This window comes from Tachypleus tridentatus, chromosome 11 (genome assembly GCF_004210375.1).
Source record: "Tachypleus tridentatus isolate NWPU-2018 chromosome 11, ASM421037v1, whole genome shotgun sequence".
NCBI classification, from domain to species: Eukaryota; Metazoa; Arthropoda; class Merostomata; order Xiphosura; family Limulidae; genus Tachypleus; species Tachypleus tridentatus.
The window spans coordinates 23,874,890-23,893,779 of record NC_134835.1 but is presented as its reverse complement, the minus strand read 5'-3'; the positions used below and the strand labels follow the sequence as shown (position 1 = coordinate 23,893,779).

At 36.5% G+C, this 18,890-nt stretch overlaps 1 pseudogene across 1 annotated transcript in view; it reads left to right on the top strand.

The window, feature by feature from the left end:
• The window catches only part of LOC143231754 (talin-2-like), a 160,729-nt pseudogene that overhangs the window by 136,449 nt on the left and 5,390 nt on the right, over positions 1-18,890 (top strand). The window contains exons 55-59 of the transcript XR_013017160.1: positions 742-847; positions 2,329-2,456; positions 9,681-9,806; positions 11,972-12,034; positions 13,436-13,618. The product of XR_013017160.1 is annotated as a talin-2-like (transcript). The remainder of the gene's footprint in view (positions 1-741; positions 848-2,328; positions 2,457-9,680; positions 9,807-11,971; positions 12,035-13,435; positions 13,619-18,890) is intronic.

The window sequence follows — 18,890 nt, the reverse complement described above, 5'->3', positions numbered from 1 at the left end:
TGAGAATGGATTTATTGTTTTAAATCCATGTATAGTGGAACATTTTTGGAAAGTTTGTCCAGATACTTGATGTAAAAATGGTTTTGTTATCCTAAATTCATGTACAATGTAGGGTCTTTGGAAAGTTGAAGATACTTGGTTTATGAATGGCTTTAACTATTCTAAATCCGTGTACAAAGCCAACATTGTAAAATGATCTTAATAAATGTAATATGACTTCAAACACTATTTTAAAATTGTTAACCACATTTTTTTGGTAAAACTAATTATAGAGAGAATTGGAAGAAGAAACACTCCACTAGTAATATCTGAAGAGTTTACCAATATACAAACCATAGTTGTAGCAGTAACAATTCAGCTCCACTAAGTTATAACTTACAGAAACAAAAGCATGTGAAGTACATATCTGTCTGGAGAATTATACAGATGTTTTAGCACCATCTTCTAAAACAAGCGTGACCCAACTATAAACACATGAAAACTGGTTTCTTGTCCATAATGATATAACTTTAATTTGACATCAAGATTAAGTGGCACTTAACTGTTATCTCATTACAACCAGTCGATTGTGTTTTTGGTAAAATATTAATCAACAGAGTTCCACCATCCTAACTATTCAAGAAACATTTAAATCACATTAAAGGTTATTTGTGATAAGTTATTTTAAATAATTGTGTCTGAAGTACCTTATAATTAAGAAATATAAATAAATAGATTACACAGTTGTTGTTTTCTAATTAGGTAATTCAGAGACCTAGTCAGGAAGGTAAACAACAGTTGATCAGTATATCAAGAAATATTGCCCAGTGTATTTCTGAAGTTGTGTGTGGAGCCGAAACCCTGAAAGGTTGGTTGTTACATGAGGGGTGACACTTGCTATGAAAGTGTTTTTAAAATTCTGTTTTTAGCTTCTTGTGTGTTGTATTGACTGTTAACATGAGAGTATTAATAAGTTCATGCAAAGTGTATGACTTGTATAAATATATATCTTGCTATACCAACTAAAACTAGAATACATATCTCTTTTTAAAACTAGAATACGTATCTCTTTTTAAAACTTTTTAAAACTAGAATACATATCTCTTTTTAAAACTTTTTAAAACTAGAATACATATCTCTTTTTAAAACTTTTTAAAACTAGAATACATATCTCTTTTTTATTGTTTTGAAAATTTCAAAGTTGTTTCTTTAATTAGAATCATGAAAATATTTTTGTGTTTTAGTCATTCCATAGTATCTTCATGTTTTAGTCATTCCATAGTTTCTTCATGTTTTAGTCATTCCATAGTTTCTTCATGTTTTTTTTTATGTTTTATGAGTTGTAACAAGTTAAATTTTTTTCAAAATAAATCAAATTATATTGTAGTTGTGTTTTATTGTAGTTGTGTTTTCTTATAGTTGTGTTTTATTGTAGTTGTGTTTTCTTATAGTTGTGTTTTATTGTAGTTGTGTTTTCTTATAGTTGTGTTTTATTATAGTTGTGTTTTCTTATAGTTGTGTTTTATTGTAGTTGTGTTTTCTTCTAATCTATCTTAACGTCAGTCACACCAAATATTTTTTAATCACTGATTTGGCTGAACATTGGTAAGATATAAATAAGCAAGTGGAATTATGTGACAGAAATTCAGATTGAAGTATTTTCCAGTTGTCAACAGAATTCCTTTGTTTTTTTCCCATTATAATACAAAAAACAAAAATCCCTGGTTATGTATGACTGAGGTATATTTGATCCTGCTCAGTAAGATGTAGTTTAGCATTTTTAACAGACTGGCCATTACTTGGTCAAACCATGCATAATAAATAGCTGGTATCATTCTCAGCTCTGTGTGATGTTTAAAAAATGTATTATTTATTATTGAATGTGAGGAATTATTGTTATGTTTCTAAATATAAAGATGTTGGAAGTAGTGGTTGTGAACCGATTTTTTATGTAATGCAAGCCTACTACATTTCATCTGTGAAACTGAGTACTAGCTGGAAAATTCCAGAAATACATTCAGACTAGAAAAAAGAATTTGTATGAATCATATACTCCCCCTTCAGTGGTACGTCTGTGAACTTACACTGCTAGAAACCAAGTTTCAGTACCAGTGGTTGGCAGAAGACAGATAGCCCATTGTGTAGCTTTGTGCTTAACTACAAGCAAACTCGTGAATCACAGTATTGGTATAGAAATGTAAAGATAGTGTTGAAATTTCTCAGCTTCACAGTTTCACTAAAATATTAGTTCCATGGTGCTTGGTACATTGAAAGCTGTTGTAGGTAAACTCCAAGTGGCTTTTTTATATTAGATAAACATGTATGTTTATACATTTTTTAAACTTTCAGGTAGTGACTGGTTTGATCCGGATGATCCAACAGTAATAGCTGAAACTGAGTTGCTCGGAGCAGCTTCGTCTATTGACGCAGCTGCAAAAAAACTTGCTTTTCTTAAACCTAGAAAACAAAGTTTCAAGGTAAGTCATTTCTTTTTTATGATCCCCAAAGATTTATATGTATAAATATGTTTATTTGGTTATAAGAAGCTTTGTTTCCAGACATTACTGGACACGTACACTAGAAGATTCCAGTCCTTTGTACAGTTGGAGAAGGAGATAGAATCCTTTGCTGAAAGATATGTTTGATATTCTTGGTTGTGGCTTTTGTTGTTCAACCAGAAATCAGACATATGCTTATAGAGGAGGGGTGTATCTACTACCAAAGTCTGTAGAAGAGAACAAGAAACTTTTAGTATTTTCAAGGTAACAATATTAAATAGAGTTACATTGTAACATTAATAGAAAATAAAAAATGTTAATGATTAATAGTTACATCCTTTTTGTATTTGTTGTATGTATACCTTCCTGGTGAACACAGTAGAACTAGATGAAGACTGCTGGTGACATTTCTCCCCTCAGTGTGGATTCCTGTACGTGGTGAGGGGACCTCCCAGGGAAGGTTCTGTTCTATCTGGTTACCTTCTCTGGGATCTAAACATCCACCCACGTGTTTGCCGTGCGTGGCGACCCGTGAAGGGGAGGAGAGGATCCTGGTGGTCGAGGGGTCCAACCCTAACACACCACTTTGGCCTCGAATTCCTGTAGACGGGCGGCCTTTGGGTGGCCCCCCTTGGGTCAATCAGCTGGTCCATTTGGGCTAGAGTCAACCAAGTACCAGTGTTGGAAGTTCTCAAGGGGTGTTGTGGACATTGTGCCTGATGCTGGTGTTTGGGTATAGTACTCACGAAACTCTGGCGTTGCTGCATTGTCCTTGCGTGACTTTGTAGTGCGTCCCCTTGTAGGGCTCCATGGTGGGTGGGGTCAGTGGGTACCGAAATTTTTTCTTTTTCCTATGGATCCTCTAAAAAATTTAAATAAAATTGTAAAAAACAGTCAATGGGTAAGCGACCACGTCTTGAATACTCAGAACAGCAATCTTCAACATCAGTAACACACGTACCTCATTTTCTTATATTACATTCTCTTTCAGAAAAACCTTTAGGGCAAATGTCACCTTTTTTTATTCAAAAGGGACTAGAGGGACTTGCTGGATCTCCAAAGTCAGTAAAGAAACTTCGATCTGGTGACATATTGGTTGAAACATCCACATCCCAACACAGTGAACTCCTCTTGAATTCAAAGGCAATTGGGGATATACCTATTGAGGTTACACCCCATGCTACCTTGAATTCTTCACGAGGAGTTATTGTTGAAAGGGATTTGAAGAACGTTCCGAGTCAGAGATTCTCGCTGGTCTCTCCACTCAAGGAGTTTCTGCAGTGAGGCGCATCTCCACTCGCAAAGATGGAGTTACACTGCCAACAAATGCCCTCGTTTTAACATTTACTTCACCACGTGCACCTGCCACCATCAAGGCAGGTTATCTCATTTGCAGGGTTCGGCCATACATACCAAACCCTCTTCGATGTTTCCAATGTCAGAGATTCGGCCACTCAAAGACATCTTGTCATGGTTCCCTGACATGTGCTCGTTGTGGAGGCAAGGACCACGATGCCTATGACTGTGACATGAACCCACATTGCGTAAACTGCAATGGTTCTCACCCCTCTTACTTTCATTCTTGCCCAAAATGGTTGGAGGAAAAGAGGTGCAGCGCTTGAAAACGACACATAACATAAGTTATCCTGAGGCTCGAAATTGCTGTCCACAACTCCACCTCGGACATATGCTGCTGCACTTCATTCCACAACTACAGTGGGAGTGCAGACAGATCTCTCTGTGCCTCCAAGAGAATAGTTTTCAAAACAAATGAAAAGCCTTTTGACCTCCATGGTTAAAAAGGTTGATGAATTGACTTCCACACCCATCTCTGTTCCTCCCTTACCTTCCAACAAACCTCAAGATCCACGTCCTTCAGTTTCAAATACAGGCATTTCTTCTGATACATCTTTTTCTCCCACCACAAGAGACAAAACAATTATTCGTTTGCGTCCTCAATCACTGGATTCCCTTCCAATAACAAAACCTGCCCACCCGACCCAGAGCAGGATCCATGGAGGTTGATAGACCTCCTCCGACTAAAGACAGTAAAGAAAAAAGACGTGGTCGTAAACCGAAGGGTTCCCCAGCCACTTCACCTACCCGTTCTTAAAAATGGCCACCTTGATACAATGGAACTGTCGAGGTTTACATTCTAATCTGGATGATATCAAAACGCTGATTGCTTCCTACCATCCTGTTTGTCTTTCTTTACAAGAAACATTTCTCAAAACTGCTGATACTGTCTCCATTCAGCAGTTTTCTCTGTACAGAAATGACAGGTTGTGTGATGGTCGAGTACATGGAGGGGTGGCACTGTTGGTTGATCAACACGTGCCCACCCTGTCTTTGTCACTCAACACACCCTTGGAGGCTGTAGCCATCCATGTTTCCTTGGGTCATACTATCACTGTTTGTTCTCTGTACCTGTACCCTGGAGAGACATATGATCAATCAGATCTTGATGCTCTCGTTGAACAATTGCCATCTCCATTTCTAATCCTAGGGGATTTTAATGGACATCATCCCCTCTGGGGAAGTGCTATTATTGATGGGAGGGGTCGATCTGTAGAGCGGATGCTCTCTGATCACAATCTTTCTCTTTTCAATACTGGTTCTTCCACTTACTTTCACGCACCTTGTCAGTCCTTTACAGCTATTGATCTCTCAGTTTGCTCCCCTTCATTATTCTCCCATTTGTCATGGAGGGTTGACAGTAATCCACTAGGCAGTGATCATTTTCTGATCCTTTTGAGAGAGACAGGCCGTGGTCGATGCCACCCTACCCACGTGCCCCGGTGGAAGCTGGATCAGGCAGACTGGTCCACTTTCACTGCTCTCGCAGAACTTGATCCTGCCATCGTAAATCAGCCATCAATAGACGACTGTGTAGCAGCGGTAACTGACTGTATTACACATGCAGCTGCTCAGTGTATTCCTAAAACCTCGACACGTTTTCCACGATATCCTCGTTCGTGGTGGAATCCTGCTTGCCACTTAGCACGGAAGGCTCAAAAGCAGGCCTGGGATACTTTTCGTAGATATCCCACACTTTCAAATCGGGTTGCTTTCCAATGGGCCCGTGCACATGCTAGGTGGGTAAGATGTCAAAGCCAGAAGAAATCTTGGATTAAGTTCACAACCAGCATATCTTCTACCACCAGTTCCAAGATCATATGGGACAGGATTCGAAAGGTTAATGGGCACTACAATTCTGTCCCCCTCTCGATCTTACTCTCTGATGGTCAGGAGGTGACTGATGTTGAACATCGCTAACACTCTAGGTGAAAGCTTTTGCCGGGTATCTAGCACTTCTGCTTGTTCCTCCACCTTCCTGGCCATCAAGACTCGGGCAGAGCGATCACCTCTTTCCTTTCAAACTGACTGTTTCTTTGACTATAATTGTCCCTTTACCCTGGTGGAACTAAAAATGGCCCTTCATCGGTCTGCCAGTACGTCTGTTGGACCTGATGATATTCATTATGACATGCTGCACCATCTATCTCCTGCTTCTCTTGATGTCCTTCTGATTGTTTTCAACCGGATCTGGCAGGAGAATGTTTTTCCTGATGCCTGGTGCCAGGCTATTATTTTACCTTTCTCTAAGCCAGGGAAAGATCCCAAGATTCCTTCAAACTACCGTCCAATTGCTTTGACGAGCTGTCTCTGTAAGACATTAGAAAGGATGGTTAATGCTCCTCTTGTTTGGTTCCTTGAATCAAACAACCTCCTCTCGCCCACCCAGTGTGGGTTCCGTCGACAGCACTCCACCACAGACCACCTAATTCGTCTTGAAACATCTATCAGAGAAGCCTTTCTCAACCGCCATCATCTTGTATCAATATTCTTTGACATAGAGAAGGCTTACGACACAACATGGAGGTATGGCGTTTTTGGGGAGACCTCCATACATATGGGTTACGTGGCCATCTACCCATGTTTATTAAAAATTTTTTAATGGACAGGAGATTCCAAGTTCGTGTGGGTTTGACACTTTCCCGTTCTTTTGTACAGGAACTTGGAGTCCCTCAAGGCTGTGTATTGAGTGTCACACTCTTCAGTATAAAGATAAATGCCATCACTGAACAACTCCCTCTCACTGTTGCGAATGGGCTGTATGTCGACGACTTTCACATCTCATGTCAGTCGTCAAACATGAGATATATTGAGCGGCAACTACAAACCGCCCTCAATTGTGTATGGAAGTGGACTCTGGCGAACGGCTTTAATTTCTCTCTCTCCAAAACTGTATGCATGCACTTTTGCCGTCGACGGGGTATTCACCCTGATCCTGAACTTCATATCGGTGAAGTTTTGCTGCCAGTGGTCCCGGAGACCAAGTTCTTGGGGCTTATCTTTGATCGTAAACTGACCTTTACACCACACTTAAAGCAGCTTCGGGTCAAATGCACAAGAGCACTGAACATCCTCCGTGTTATCTCTTCTACCAGTTGGGGGGCAGATTGATCTGTTCAATGTTAAAGGTATATCGTGCTCTTATTAGATAAAACTCGATTATGGATCAATGGTCTATGGCTCTGCCAGACCTCGCCTTAAAGATGCTGGACCCCATTCATCACCAAGGACTTCGACTCTGCACTGGGGCTTTCCGTACCTCTCCAGTTCAAAGTATATACATTGAATCTCATGAACCTTCTCTACAACTTTGCCGTTTGCAACTATCTTTACAATATACTTCGAAACTTCATTCCTTACCAAAGCATCCCACCTGGAAATGTGTTTTCCTTCCTCGGTGGGCAGTACTTTTTCAGAACAGACGATCTGTCATTGCTTCGTTTGGCCTTCGCATCCGGGCACAATTGGATGAATTGGGTCTGTCCTTGGATAACATTGCAGATTCTACAGGTCAGCCCATCCCACCATGGCTTATTACAGCCCCCAAATGTGACCTTTCTTTCAGTCACCTAAAAAAGGCAGATACTCCAGATTGGAAGTACAGTCTTTTATTCAATGAATATCTTTCAAACAATCATTCAGTTCCCATTTATACAGATGGTTCCAAATCAGGTAATTCAGTGGGCTCTGCTATGGTTTGCTATGGGTCAGTAGTTGCGCGCAGAATCCCTTCTACAGCTTCTGTGTTCACTGCTGAACTGTATGGCATATCTCTTGCCCTGGATCATATTGCAGCTGAGCAGTACTCCAACTGCACTATTTATACTGATTCGCTTAGTTCTATACTTGCCTTGGAATCACTACACGTTAGCTCACATCCTATTCTCGCTGATATTCGAAACCGACTGGCCCATTTCTCATTAGCAGCTACTTCAATCCAGTTTTTCTGGATACCAGGCCATGTTGGTATTCGCGGGAACGAGCTTGCAGACATGGCAGCTAAATATGTCTGCTTCAGCACCATCACTCCTATGCCTATTCCGTACATGGACTATGGTGTTGCCTTCAAGGCTCGGCTCTGTGCCTGCTGGCAGTCCACTTGGAGTGAGCAACGTGACAACAAACTTTTTCAAATCAAACCCAAAATTGGACTTTGGCCATCTAGCTTCCGTAAAGTTCGAAGGAGGAAGTTGTTCTCACTAGGCTACGCATTGGTCACAGTGTTTTAACTCATCATTTTCTTTTATCTGGAACTGATGCACCAATGTGTAGTTTGTGTAACACTCAAATCACTATCAGCCACATTTTACTTTCTTGCCATCGTTACAATTCTCAACGACGGCAATATTTTAAACATATTTTTTCCCAGGGTCAGTCTGTAACATTGGACAGAGTTATTGGTGATGGTGACTCTGTCCACCTTGATAATGTTTTTAATTTTTTATGGCCATTAATCTTTTTAATCTCATTTAAGTGTTGCATATTTATTCATTACACCTTTTTAATTGTGGTTCCTTTTTTACAGTTTTAATCTCTCTCCTTCAATTTGACATTGGACAATGGCCAGAACATTAAATAACTCGACACCAGGACTGGAAAGGCCAACTTCAGGTGACTAACGCTACTGTTTGAACTATCCGTTTGAACTACTCGTTAGTCGTCCTGGCAAGTTGTTATTATACGTTTGCTGCATATCATTTCACACTTTTACTACTTAACTTTTTAGTACTGGCCATATTGACTCATAACCCGGAACCAGGACTGGAAAGACCAACTTCAGGTGACTGACAGTGGTTTTTATACTTACCTGTTAGTCTTCCTGGCGGGTTATGATCATTACCATTCTGCTACAGGTAGTTCTTTACAACTTTGTTGACTGGATGTCAACAATGGTTTTTATGCCATTTTCTGTTTTAATTGTCGTTTTGCTTTTATCTTCAAATACTTTTACAAATTTTACTCCATTTACTTGACTTTTATCTTTTTACTGGACATTTGGCTACTCATTATTATGATTTTGAGGAGTGTCTTTTAAAACTTTTATTCTTTTACATTTTGATAATAGCTGCTATGACACATAACCCGGAACCAGGACTGGAAAGACCAACTTCAGGTGACTGACGGTGGTTCTTGAACTTACCTGTTAGTCTTCCTGGTGGGTTATGATCATTACCTTTTTTCTAGAGTAAATACCTTACAACTTCTTATACTCTGCCTTCTATCTTAACATTGTAGACTAGGTGTCAACATTGGTTTTATACTTTTTTGTTTTACCTTCATTTCCATTTATGTCTATTACTACATTTAGTTATTTTTTTTTATTTTTTTACATTTTTACCTAATGTCTGGCGCAGATAGCCTCGCTGCTTTATGCCATAAAACACTAAATCAATCAATCAATCAACAATGTGACATTTCTTGTATTAGTTTTACCTATAAAATATAGATCAGAAACGACAGATTGTTGACACAAAACATGAGAAATGGTGAAAAAAAAGAATGCTTCATATTTATCAAATGTATTGTATACAAAATAGTATTTAAATATGCTGTCATGTTTGTTATGTCTATTTTAAAGCATGTAAAAAATGTTTATCTGGCAGTTACATTTTTGGGTCATCAAAATAAGTGATGAATTTACATATTTATTCCTCATCAACTGAAATGAAGTAACTGATAGATGTTACAGTCGAGAATTTGTGAGACTGTTACTTATGATGTGGAGGTGGAATTAGAAATACTAACAGAATGTTTGTATATATTTAACTTAAGTGAGGATGGGTAAACAGATTTCTTCCATTTCTACATTACTTTGTTTCTCTACAAAAGGCTCACTTGTATTTCCAGGAATCTAACAAAGAAATGAACTTTGATGAATTGATTCTTGAAGCAGCAAAGTCGATTGCAGAAGCAACGTCTATCCTTGTGAAATCAGCATCTGCAGCCCAGAAGGAGCTGTTGGATGGTGGCATGGTAAGTCCTGCTGGTGTTTCAGAAAGTTACAAACAAGCTCTAGATTCAGTTGTTTTTTTTAATTTATTATAAGTTTTAAAATTATGAATGGAGTAAAAGTACTTTGACATATTTATAAGATGTGAACTTTACATTTATTCAACCAATAAGATGCGAACTTTACATTTATTCAACCAATAAGATGCAAACTTTACATTTATTCAACCAATAAAATGTGAACTTTACATTTATTCAACCAATAAGATGTGAACTTTACATTTATTCAGCCAATAAGGTGTAAACTTTACATTTATTCAGGCAATAAGATATGAACTTTACAGTACAGTAAGTATATTTTCTATCACACTGGACCTCTCAGTAAGCTTATAAATTCCCATGTTTTCAAGTATTTTGTGGAAGTTACCTGTAGACACCTGTATTTCTGAGACCACTCTGAACCTTACATGAATGTATTGTTGTTTTGGAGAAAAGAAAAAAAAGTTTTGTTATGACAGGAAGCTAAGTATACAAAAATGTGATTAATTGAAAAATATTCTTTGTTCCCAATGACAATAATATAATTTTTATGGGTGGTTCATTTTTCAAAGTATATTTGGTTGAAAAACATATATTTTCTCCATAATAAACTTATAAAAACTTTTTTATATATCATATATATTATTATGACTTGTGAATTATTATATATATTATTATGACTTGTGAATTATTATTTATATTATTGTGACTTGTGAATTATTATATATATTATTGTGACTTGTGAATGTACAAACCTTTTAATGGAAGAAAATATACTCTTCAAAAAAAGAAATGCAAAAGGCATAATATGAGACAAATTGTTAACAAGTTTATTCCGGGTAGTCCTGTATGACATGTGTGAAACTTTGCACATTCACTGCTGAACATCCAAAGTCTACAAAGGCGAAGTCCACGCTCACTAGGTGAAGTTTAACGTCACTCAGCGTCAATAACAAGTATGCCCCCCGTGAGCATCAATAACTGCTTGGCATCTCCTGCCCATGGAAGCGATGAGATGACAAATCACATCTTGTGGAATGGCTGTCCATTCAGCCTGCAAAGCTGCTGCAAGCTGAGGTAGAGTCTGCGGTTGAGGTTGTCGCCGTCGCAGACGTTGGTCCAACTCGTCCCAAAGATGTTCGATGGGGTTTAAATCTGGTGATCTGGAGGGCCAGGGAAGAACGTTGATGTTGTGGTGTCTCAAAAAGACAGTGGTGAGTCGGGCTGTGTCAGGACGGGTGTTGTCATGTTGAAAAACGTTGACGTTCACCATGATGGGTTGCACATGGGGCCTAAGAATCTCGTCGACGGTTGCGTACGGTCTGATCAGAAATCCTACGCAGCCCTGGTATGGTTGAGGCAGTAGACGTCGCAGTGGTGGTCCTATCCCGAAGGTGACGTAACCGGATGTTGCGATCTTGTGCGGGCATGGTCACACGAGGTCTGCCAGATCGTGGATGGTCACGAGTTGATCCATGTTGTTGGTGATGATTCCATAGCCTTGTGATGGTGCTTGGGTGGACATTCACAGCTCTGGCAACATCTGATCGAGATTTGCCTGCTTCCAAGCGACCAATGGCGTTGTTGCGTTGTGCTTCAGTCAGTCTTGGCGTAACTGTATTGCGTGTCGGTGGCTTAACACTGAGCTATGGAAACCGAGAACCCGTCACTTTTATAGGGATTTTGCACATGTTGCACTTGCAGAACATGCAGATCTCTCAAACAAATTTATTGGACACGCATGCGTTTTGGCGAAAAATCCGATGTTTTCCTCTGTTTTCAAAGTGCACAACTTTTATTGTCATTTTGGTCTGACAATCAGTGCCATAACACGTGTAACATCACATACTCTGAGCTTGTAACGTTATTACATATATTTCTCTTTAAAATAACAAAAAATATCCCTTTTCCGTTTCTTTTTTTGAAGAGTATATTTTGAGACTTTTTTTTATTTTAGCCATAATGTTTTAAGATATCTTGCAGAAGAGAAGTTAAATATTAATGAATACAGAAATTTTTATCATTTTGATTTATTTTAGTTAATGACTCATGTTTCGATATAAAGGAATTATTTTTAGATAGTAGTAGCTAATGTTAATATATAGTTGATATGTATTTTTTAAAGTTTATATTATTTACTGATATTCTAGATTGGAGCTCACCCATTGTATACATCTGATGATGGTCAGTGGTCAGAAGGACTTGTTTCTGCAGTAAGTATCTGTGATTTTAGCATTGCATTTTCACATCTAATTTCTGAAAACACAAACACGAAATTAATATGACCATAACATTCTAAAATCAAAGAGTATTTATTTTATTGTAGATTGAAATACTGATTTTTCTTAAGGTAAGATCGTGAACAAACTCTACTGGTTACCTCACAAGAACAGGATTTCTGTAGGTTCAGGAAAATTGGGAACAAGTCACATTAACGTGTCACGAGCACCAACCCCTCGAAAGTTGTGTAACCCTTTCAAATTATATTCTCAAAGCCTTTTATTTTAAATAGAAATCAGGAAATTTGAACAAATGGGAATTAGTTATCTAAATTATTTGTACTTCACAGGAACAGCTCATCTTGAACATTTATTTTCAAGAATATCTTCTGCATTTTGTTTCATTCCAAGGTCAAAAACTTTCTCTTTACATGCTACATTGATAATTTCCTCAGTTTGGAGTATTTTATAGATAACAAAAAATACAGGTTATCTTTATATGATATTTATAGACAACGAACATTGTAATGTTACTCTCACAATTAATTAATCCTAAAAGTGAATTAATTTATATTGTGAATTCAAATTAACACATGCACACAAAGCTTCAATGTTCTAGTTTCCATATATGAAAAGTAATCATTTAAAAGAACTGTAATAGTCTTGGGAACAAAACTGATTTTGTTCCTGTGGGTTAAAAAATTAAAATGTTAACTTTAAAAGCGTTACATTTGTTTTTAATGAAAGGTTCTTAATTTGACTTGCTTCAGGAACTGACTTGCCTTGAAACATGTTTGTTTTATTGACCCCCATTGGCTCAGTAGGAGATCCAAGCGCTCATACATCTAAAACCAAGTTTGGATACTTGTGGTGAACACAGCACAGATAGCACATCATGTAGCTCTGTGCCAAACAACAAACAAATACTTCTTTCATTTTGAGAGTGAAACCAAAGATTGTTTTTGAACTTGGTTATTGTGCATTTCTTATATGTGTATTTGTTTTATTTATATTGTTATTAAAGAGGTTAAAATAAAAAAATATTTAGAAATAAATCCCTTGTTTTATATAGGAATAAACTTAAACTACATTATTAGGGTTTAAAGTTGGAGAAGCACATTATTTCACAATCATATTCAACTTTGACAGTTATAAGGAAAATATTAAAATTCTGTAAAATGTTATGTGTTCGCATGTTATTACATATATTATTGAATATTAAACAGCCTTAGTAATCGTTTAGAATTACAGAGTGAAAATGTAATGTTAAATGGTAAGGTGGCATATAAACTTTATGTAGAAGCTCTTCATAAGTTTAATCCCAACTCCACTTACAAAGGTATATTTTCTTTCATATGTTATATTTTCTAAATGAGATGAGCTGTAATATTTCAGGCACATCTTGTTTCTGCTGCTACTCATAGCCTTGTCGAGGCTGCTAATGCACACGCATACAGGGTCCGCCACAGAAGAGAAGTTGATTTCGTCTGCCAAACAAGTGGCAAGCTCCACTGCACAGCTGCTTGTAGCTTGTAAAGTTAAAGCAGATCCGAATCCCAGGCTATGAAGCGTCTTCAGGTAAAGACAGTTCATGTAATCTACTCGAAGTTCTCTGAACGTTCTACAACTAGGCCTTTTTTTCTGTCCCGGAATACAGTTCGGCAATAAAGGCTTTGATGGTGATACTAATATACCTGCTACGTGTAAAATATGTTCTGATATTCATCAGGTTACTTGGTTCTTTATGTTAAACCAGGGGTCACCAAACTTTTTCACAGGGGCCAGATTACTTGGGGAATGAGAAGAACGGGCCACATGATCATTATGTTCAATACTCATAAAGTAGAACAGGGGTCACCAAACTGTTTTCACAGGGGCCAGATTACTTGGGGAATGAGAAGAACGGGCCACATGATCATTATGTTCAATACTCATAAAGTAGAACAGGGTCACCAAACTGTTTTCACAGGGGCCAGATTACTTGGGGAATGAGAAGAACGGGCCACATGATCATTATGTTCAATACTCATAAAGTAGAACAGGGATCACCAAACTGTTTTCACAGGGGCCAAATTACTTGGGAAGGAGAATAACGGACCACATGATCATTATGTTCAATACTCACAAGCTAGAATGAAAGCTCTCTGTAAAAGACTTAACACTAAGTTTAGGATGTCACATTAGCCATGTGGGAGTAGCGTGCAATACACACATAATTAAAACAAACAGAAATACAACCAACATTTTATTTACCTAAAGGTTATCAAAGAAGGTAACATCAGCAAAAACAGTTGTCACATCGCACATAGTGAGTACATATCTGAATTTCACTAAGCTGCAAAAGTTAGTGAGATTTATAAAATTGGTGTTTGGCTTTCAAAATATCTTCAATGTTCGGTTTTGAATTGCTGCATCCAATCATTAGAATTGCTTTCAACTGTTCATCAGTCAACCTTGATCGATGTACCGACTTCACATACTTCATTTTTGAAAATGTTTGTTCACAGACATAAGTTGTTCCGAACACTGATGCCATACCAGATGCGAACTGCTTCAGCTTTGGAAAATCATCTTCAGGTATGCAGCTGTAAAATTCAATAAGTTGCCCCTCTCTGTGTTTTGCTTTCAACAAGTCATTTCCTTAGAAATTGATGACCTCCAGCTGAAGTTCCACTGACACGTCATCAATGACACAATCAAAAGGATTCTGAAAAAGAAGAATGTTACTTTCGATTCTGTCGAGATCTGAAAATCTCTCTAAAAATGTTTATTTAAATCACCAATAATCTTTTTCTGAAACCCCAGGTTAACATCTTCTGTGATTCCAGCATGAATCTCATTGAAACACTGAAAATGAGAGAGGTTACCTCCTTCCAAATGTGCTTCAAACAATGACAGCTTTCTCCAAAATCCTTTAATGATTCTATAGAGATCACAGGCAAGGTTATACTTCCCCTGAAGTTTCAAGTTCAATTCATTCATGTGGGAAGTAATGTCAACCAAAAATGATAACTTTGACAACCAGGTTGGATCCGACAGAAGTGGATTGGCTCTATATTTCTCAATAAGAAATATATCTCTTTCTCTTCTCAGCTTATAAAAACGAGACAAGACTTTACTGCAGCTGAGCCACCAAACCGCTGTGTGATAAGGCAAGTCACAGAAATCCGAATCAATTTCTTTAAGAAACGCCTTGAACTAGCGATGATTAAGTGTATGACCCCGAATGAAGTTCACTGCAGAAATGACTGGTTTCAGTACGCAAGAAATATCTAAGTCTTTTCTACAGAGTGCTTGCTGATGTATGATGCAGTGTATGAAGAAAGCACTTGGAAGTTGAAGATCTTCTAACTGTTTCCTAATCAGACCCTTCTTTACTCCAGCCATGTTTTTTCCTCCATCAACTGTTACACCTCTAAGTTGATTCCACTGTATAGTTTTGCAAAGTTTTATGCACTTCCATGAAAATGTCTTCTCCAGTTGTTCTTCCGTGTATGCTGCAAACTGATACCAACTCTTCCGTGATCTGAAAGTCCAAATTAACTCCATGAATGAATACCAGAAGTTGTGACGTACTCGAGAGATCAGTAGACTCATCCAGTGCCAGAGAATACCATAGGAAGTTTCTAACTTTTTGGAGTATCTCTAATGCGATGTTCTCTCTAAGTTCTTCTGCTCTCCGTACAACTGAAGTTGTTGAAAGGCTGATACTTTCAAAGAAATTGTTTTTTTCAGGACACAGCTCATTTGCTGCTTTCATCCTACACTCTTTGATGAAGTTGCCGTCAGTAAAAGGTTTTCCTCGCTCTGCCATCCTATGCACTATTTTGTAACTTGTACGAGTGACAGATTCAGTTTCAGCAAACTTTCTCGTGAAGAGATTCTTTTGAGATTCAAAAACACGTTTCATGGATTCAAATTTCTCAGAACGGAACTTTCCTGAAATATGTTGATCGATGTTTTGTTTCATAGTGACGCCGAAGATTGTACTCTTTCAAAACGACAACACTTTCGGTGCATATCACACAAGTAGCTTTCTGGTTTTTTGTTTCTACAAAGAAGTACTTTTCTCCCCATTCTTCATTGAAAACACAACACTCAGAGTCCATTTGTCTTCTTTTAAAAGCAGTCATAACGATGGGTGGAAAAAAACAGGATCTGAAAATGAAAAACACAGAATGCTGTGAGAAAAGTATTTTACTGGTCCGAGAATGCACAAACAAAATACATTGAAACATACGTTTGCCACGACACTTACCTAAGAACGAGTTACGAAAAGCACATAACCCAACAACTCAGAGAAATGAGCTTGCTGAAGTGGTAACCCTAGACTGCTGAATTTACAAGATGAGTCGATAGGACGAGGGTTAAATCTGTACTTCTTTTCAAAATCCTAATGCTTTCATAGATTCGTGCCTCGATATGAATAAATGGGTAGCAAGGACAAAAAAAGAATTTTCCTATTGGTTAAAAATGCACGTGACAGCCTTGTTTCTTTTTATCATAATGTCTTGTGTTTGCCAGCTTAAAGCGACCATCAGTGTGATTTATTTTGTTATGACATTCGGACATTTGATGAAATGTCACTTTTTTTATAAGCTAGCAAGCTGCTGGCAGGCTGGACAAAATGACCTTGAGGGCCACAGTTTGGTGACCCTGTGTTAAACCAAAGATAATTGTTTGTTTGAGCAGAAAATTCAAGATTAAAGAAACACTTTTAGTCATTAAAATTTTTCATCAGGTTTGTTTAGGAAAATTTGAGAAAATATTTTGGTATTTGTTAATAAAGTTTTGTGAGAATTTAGAGATATTAAAGTATATGTTTTTAATTGTCTTGTGTGTGTATGTATCACTCTGGCACTTATGAAAGTGATGTATATGTAATGTGTTTTTCATCACTAAGAATAGGTATGTGGATAACAGTACTCTCTGTACAAATTATAATAACATACTATTTAAAGAAGAATAGGTATGTGGATAACAGTACTCTCTGTACAAATTATAATAACATACTATTTAAAGAAGAATAGGTATGTGGATAACAGTACTCTCTGTACAAATTATAATAACATACTATTTAAAGAAGAATAGGTATGTGGATAACAGTACTCTCTGTACAAATTATAATAACATACTATTTAAAGAAGAATAGGTATGTGGATAACAGTACTCTCTGTACAAATTATAATAACATACTATTTAAAGAAGAATAGGTATGTGGATAACAGTACTCTCTGTACAAATTATAATAACATACTATTTAAAGAAGAATAGGTATGTGGATAACAGTACTCTCTGTACAAATTATAATAACATACTATTTAAAGAAGAATAGGTATGTGGATAACAGTACTCTCTGTACAAATTATAATAACATACTATTTAAAAAGAATAGGTATGTGGATAACAGTACTCTCTGTACAAATTATAATAACATACTATTTAAAGAAGAATAGGTATGTGGATAACAGTACTCTCTGTACAAATTATAATAACATACTATTTAAAGAAGAATAGGTATGTGGATAACAGTACTCTCTGTACAAATTATAATAACATACTATTTAAAGAAGAATAGGTATGTGGATAACAGTACTCTCTGTACAAATTATAATAACATACTATTTAAAGAAGAATAGGTATGTGGATAACAGTACTCTCTGTACAAATTATAATAACATACTATTTAAAGAAGAATAGGTATGTGGATAACAGTACTCTCTGTACAAATTATAATAACATACTATTTAAAGAAGAATAGGTATGTGGATAACAGTACTCTCTGTACAAATTATAATAACATACTATTTAAAGAAGAATAGGTATGTGGATAACAGTACTCTCTGTACAAATTATAATAACATACTATTTAAAGAAGAATAGGTATGTGGATAACAGTACTCTCTGTACAAATTATAATAACATACTATTTAAAGAAGAATAGGTATGTGGATAACAGTACTCTCTGTACAAATTATAATAACATACTATTTAAAGAAGAATAGGTATGTGGATAACAGTACTCTCTGTACAAATTATAATAACATACTATTTAAAGAAGAATAGGTATGTGGATAACAGTACTCTCTGTACAAATTATAATAACATACTATTTAAAGAAGAATAGGTATGTGGATAACAGTACTCTCTGTACAAATTATAATAACATACTATTTAAAGAAGAATAGGTATGTGGATAACAGTACTCTCTGTACAAATTATAATAACATACTATTTAAAGAAGAATAGGTATGTGGATAACAGTACTCTCTGTACAAATTATAATAACATACTATTTAAAGAAGAATAGGTATGTGGATAACAGTACTCTCTGTACAAATTATAATAACATACTATTTAAAGAAGAATAGGTATGTGGATAACAGCACTCTCTGTACAAATTATAATAACATACTATTTAAAGAAGAATAGGTATGTGGATAACAGTACTCTCTGTACAAATTATAATAACATACTATTTAAAGAAGAATAGGTATGTGGATAACAGTACTCTCTGTACAAATTATAATAACATACTATTTAAAGAAGAATAGGTATGTGGATAACAGTACTCTCTGTACAAATTATAATAACATACTATTTAAAGAAGAATAGGTATGTGGATAACAGTACTCTCTGTACAAATTATAATAACATACTATTTAAAGAAGAATAGGTATGTGGATAACAGTACTCTCTGTACAAATTATAATAACATACTATTTAAAGAAGAATAGGTATGTGGATAACAGTACTCTCTGTACAAATTATAATAACATACTATTTAAAGAAGAATAGGTATGTGGATAACAGTACTCTCTGTACAAATTATAATAACATACTATTTAAA